Below are 6,000 nucleotides of genomic sequence, written 5' to 3'. Positions count from 1 at the left end.
TTGTTCAACGAAGGAAGCTCCCCTTCCCTTTACAACAGGATTGAGATTTAGACCCATAAAGTCAAAAAGGAGAGAGAAACAAAAAAAAAAGGAAGAGAGAGAAACGACAGTTGGATTACAACCATGGTTTGGTCGTACGTTATGGACTGCTCCTTTCGTTATTTGTTTTTCTCAATTATCTCCATCATTTTCCCCCTCCCTTTCTATTTTAATTACTATACTTCCCTTTTTCTATTTTCATTATTACTCCTAATCTTAAATAAATAGTCCCACGTTCAAATCTACGCTCTAAATTATCGAGATATGATCTTGATTACTTTGAATAGATATTTTAGATATAATCAAATTGTTTAGATGTATGTTTGTTCGACTCGTGTGTCGATCTAATTACGTAAAAATATTATTCAATTCATTTATATAATATTGAATTTGATTGTCAATTCAAGCATATCTCAGTGTATGTGACATGAGTTACTTTTCTTGCAGTTGAAGCTACTAATACGATTGTCGAATTAATATATATTTTATCTATTTATTAGATTAGGTTGATTCTTGTTGTTTTATCCAAAACTTTTTTTTTTTAATGTGTTGAATTTTAAATCCTCCCTCCCTAGATGTATACTTGAAGAAATAAGAAAGTATGGGTTTAAATTAAGAGTGAAATTTCAGTTGATTTTATATATATATATATATATATATATATATGGATTAGGTTGATTCTTATTATCTTTATTAAAAACAATTATGGTTTAAACTAAGAGCATAATCTAATGGTACCAATATCATATCTCAATTCGTTAAGATATATCTTTTCGAGTACAATGTTGAAGATTTCAAATTCTTACAACTAAAAACATGCAGCAACGCAATTTCACAATCAATATCCAAATGAAGCACTGAATAATTAATAGTTTATGTTGGACTAATATAACCATTTTTAAAATAATCAGCTGAGTGAAATTATTTTTTCAAAATTTAATTGATTATCTAATAAAAATCAACCAATAAACTATTATTTTAAATTTTAACAGCTACACAGCATTTTGCGAAATTATTTTGAAAAATAAGAAAAGATTTTCAATCTAAAACCGTGATTATTTGGTTTGAAGTAATTATCAAACTTTAAAATCAGGTCCAAAATAGTAATAATAATAATAATAATAATATAATACAGGAATGCTTGAGTAAGATGAATCAAGATATGGAGCATGGAAACTGTGTAAGATGAATCGACTTGAAAATATCAATATTTTACCTAAACATAAATAACTTATTTTTAATATTTTTCTAAAATGCTTGAGTAATAAATAATAAATAACATAACACGCCGAATCCTCATACCCAATTTATTGTATTAAAAGAGTAAATAAACCACATAATAAATTACTTAAAAAATAATGGAAAAGGGCACGGACCGTATTTTTCAAATATTAATCAAAATTAATTATACTCTAAGAATGCGTTTTTCATCATTTTCAGTTATCACCACAGTTAAAAGTCTTTTTTAAGTTGTTTCAAAACAAAAGTATTTTTTTAGTAAATTTATCACACTTCTAAAAGTAATAAAAATACTTAAAAATAATGAATAGATTTTTCTAGAAATATTTACAGGATCACAAGACTCATTATAATTCTTACACTTCTATCATCAAGTAACTCAACAAAATATTTTTTCAAGATCACATTAAATAGTCTAAAAATAACAATAATAATAGATACTAAAATATTATGTTACGTAGAATTCAAGAAAAAAATGTAATATATAAATTATATGAATCAAAATATAAAACTTCCCCTCATATTCAGTATCATAATTCAAAGGCTAAATTACAAAAATATCGGTGAACTTTGCTATTTATTTTTTAAAAAAAATCTATACTTTCAAAAGTTTAAATGGTATCTTTAACCTTTCACAAATGTTTCAAAAACACAGTTGGAACAAAAATTCATTAATATTTTCAATAGAAAATTGACGTAATAGAATTTGAAACGACATAACAATTAATGTGGAAGCTTGACCTTTAATGATGGTAAAAAAAAATGAACAAGTAGAAATAATGACGGATCCACAATCGACCATAGGTAAGCTTCTACGTCAATTGCCATGTCGTCCTAAATTTTGCTACTCAACTTTTCGTTCAAAATATTAAGAGATATTTGTTCAAAAGATATTATCGAAACGTGTGAATGGTAGTATTGTTACTTTTGAAACAAATAGCAAAATTTATATGCTTATTCATTTTGTAGTTTAGTCTAATTACAAAATAAGATATAGGACTTTAACCTATAACATCTAAAAAAAAGGTTACCGGTGCATTTGGTTGTCAATCAAAAAACATAAATTTGAAAATTAGAGGTTCAATGAAAATCATAATTGTATTATTTGTTTGTAGCGTTTTCAGAGATGTGTTTGGACGTGGATTTGGTAATTGAATCTCAAATTGAAAAATTATGGTGTTTTATAATATATTTGTAAATTAGAAGTAGTTACAAATTAAATATTTAGTTTAATCTAAATTTATATTAATTTATTTATTAACATTTTTTAATAAATTTTGTATAATTATTATTTTACAAGATTATATAATTATTTTAACACACATAAAATGAGTTGTACTAAAAAAAATTTAAATAAATTTATAATATGAAGTAATATATTTATCAAAGTTTTAATTCTTTTAATATAATTATACGTCTTAAAAATTTTAAATTATAAATCTGAAAATACTGACGATATAAAAACAGAATCCTAATTTCAAACCAAACCGACTCTAATTTCTCAACCAGTGTATACACCAAAATCGTACTTATTTGGTTTTCAATATATATATGAATAATATTGAAAGATATATCCAAGTTTAAGGAAACATTATTAGAAAGAGAAAAAAAAAAAAGAGAGAGAGAGAAAGCAGTCAAAAATTGTGTGAAAATGCATTCCCATTTAAAAGAAAGAAGAAGGAAGTTGCCGGGGAAAAGGGGAAATCAACGAGATGGAAAAGGACCGAAACGTGACCCTTTTAATTTTTCCAATAAAGTTTGAATTTTCTTTTTCGTTTTCTAAATTAATTAATTTTCCAATAAACAACGTTATCTTTCGAGAAGGTAGGATTTATTTTTTCTTTTTTATTTTTTCTTTCCGAGTCTATCCTTGACCCCTGTTTGTTTCCCGAGAAAATATTATTGAACTGTTCTGTTCAAGCATGACCTACCTAACCTAATCTTTTTCTTTTTTTCCATCTTTGTCTATATCTTTTAACCCTTATTTTATAATTCCTGTTGTACGTTTCGATACGTTAAGTTAAATAATTTTTTAGTACAAGTTAAACATGTTGTTTGATTCTTATTATTTGTGCCTTCTTTTTATTCAAATCAAGTCTTCGTTAAAATTAAGATTTACTTTCTCCTTTTAGAATAATATTACGCCATTGCATTTTGGATGATTATGCTATTAGGTGGCAATGTTCTATTTCTCTATCCTCTCTCCTCTCTTTTTCATTCATCCTCTAGTGAACCTCGCTAGTCGTCCTTATCATCGTTTCTTCTTTAACGGTTGTCATCTTCAAATCTTGAGAACGTAAAGATCTACCAGGAAGGACTAGTGGGACGTGGAATAATGACTAGATTTGGTCTCTTGTTGAAACAATGTTCTATATTTTTCCTTGTTCTTGTTCTAGAAGAATGATTAGAATGAAAATGTTTGATTGTGCAACTCAAGGACTCGAGGTTCACTAAAGAGGGGAGAAGAAGATAGGAATGAGAATATAAAAAGGTGAGCATTGTCACCTCATCCCTAGTCGGAAAAAAATATCCTAAATTTGTCAAGTCAACTAATATAATCAATGTCCTAAATTTGTCAAGTCAACTAATATAATCAATGTCATATCATCTTTTCATTAATCAACTAATGGTAAAATAATATTATGAATAATTTAGGACTATTTTTCAAACTTCAAAAAACTAAAGTGTCTTTTAAAACTTTAATTACCAAATAGACATCTAACTAAAGTCAATTTTACCTTACATTTTTTTTTTAATCTTTGTCCATTTATCTGAATTTCAATACTTTTAGGGGAAGATTAAAATATATATATATATATATATATATATATATATATATATATATATATATTCTGAATGTTCAAATTCAGAGGCAACGTAATAATAGAAATTAATTAAAATTAGATACAAACGAAATTAATGGTAGTAATCACAAATATATATTTCGCACTAAAAATAAGATATTTCAGATAGAGCAATAATTACAAATACAATCCAATTACAGGCAAAACTTCGTGTATCTAAAAATTCATCCTAAAATTACAAATTTAGAAATTTTTTAGACTTTGATAAATTGGCGTAAGGAAGAGCAATTAAATTAATAAATATAATCCATATGTGTGTATATATACATATTAAGTTAAATTTTAAGTTCCATCGTTTTAAAGATTATGGATTTAATTTGTCCTCAAAATTTTAAAAAATATCTAATAAATCTTTAAACAATAGAGATCTGTCAAATAAATATTAAACACAAAATAAAAAATTTAGAGATTTATTAGATAGTATTAAACATAGTCTTAAAAATTCATACACCAAATTTTTTTTTTTTTAACAACAATATGCATGTAAATTGGTTAAAAAGAAAATATAATTAATCATTAAATTAAAAATAGCGGGAAAAGGAAAAAAGAAAAAAAACGTAACTTGAGGGCCAATTAATTGTGTCCAGGCGAGGCGTCCACTCCAATTTCATATTTAATTTTAATTTAATTTAGTTGGGAGTGCGCCGACAAACGGTGCACGCGGCCGCTCGACCACGCGCATCCCACTCCATTTTACCAAACTATCCCTTTCTTCACTTTCACTTGTCTCCTCAAGCGGATGCCTTTCTTTAACACTTTTTATGACAAATTTCAAATTTCTCTTTATTGTTTCTCTAGAAACTTAATGTTGTTTTTTGTTGTTGATTTGTGGTTGGTAAGCTGCTCTAGCTAACCCCTTCTTCACATGTGTGTTGCTACCTACACATTAAAAAATACTAAAGAAAGATGAAGGAGATTAGATATCGTACTTGTAATAAATAAATCTAACGTCGATGTAGTGTCTGTCAAATCATCCTTTTATATTAATTTGGCCCGTATACTAGAGCTGGTGGAAAATGAAGCTGAACAAGGGATAATAAATAGTGGCCACGAACTCTTTAATTATATCAGGGACATGTGTTATTCATTGATTGGCTCAAGGTGATTAATTTCACTAGTCACATCTTATAGAATCTTAATTTCAGAGGGATATGTCTATGTTCCTAATCGAACTACTCGTTTCAATAACAAGAATACTTATGTCGATCGATCCTCTAGTTAACCATCATTTAAATTTTAGTTTTTAGAATGCGTATATTTAGATAATTAAAATTGAAGCAATTATTTACAAATTTAAAAATATTTTGCCGGCCTGAAGATTGAAAGTCTAACGAAGTCTGAAGTATTATATACGGCAATTTTCTTTGAAATAAGTTAACTAATTAAATACATATAACAAGAAGGGTGCACCATTTCCACATGTTAGGAAATAAAGTCAAACAATTCTCGATTTTTGCAAATGTATGACTTGAAACATGCATGAATGTCTGAATTTTTAGGTTGTCTTTTAGCACAATTAAATTTGTTAATGAATTTATATATAATTTTGTTGATTGGCTTAGTTGGATATTCTTTGTATGTGCTTTAATTTTGTGACTCGATTTAGGTGATTTTGAGTTTGGATAATTTCAATTATATATATTGCTTGATTAGGAGTAGTTTGTTAGGTGGATTTTGTGTGATTTGTTGGACAAGTTTATATGTAGTTTTATAATTTAGTTTTGAGGATGTATTAGTTTTATTATTCAATTAAATTTAATATAATAATTTGAAGTATTTGAAATTTTAAAGTGAAACAATTTGGTTCTTATGCTTTATAAGTTTGAATTTGATTTTTATGTCGTTGCCCATGCTGACT

The sequence above is a fragment of the Momordica charantia genome (genome assembly GCF_013281855.1).
Source record: "Momordica charantia cultivar OHB3-1 chromosome 6 unlocalized genomic scaffold, Mcharantia_2.0 BLBB01000006.1, whole genome shotgun sequence".
In the NCBI taxonomy this organism is placed as follows: domain Eukaryota; kingdom Viridiplantae; phylum Streptophyta; class Magnoliopsida; order Cucurbitales; family Cucurbitaceae; genus Momordica; species Momordica charantia.
The sequence above is the reverse complement of the archived record's forward strand: the minus strand, read 5'-3'. Positions refer to the sequence as shown.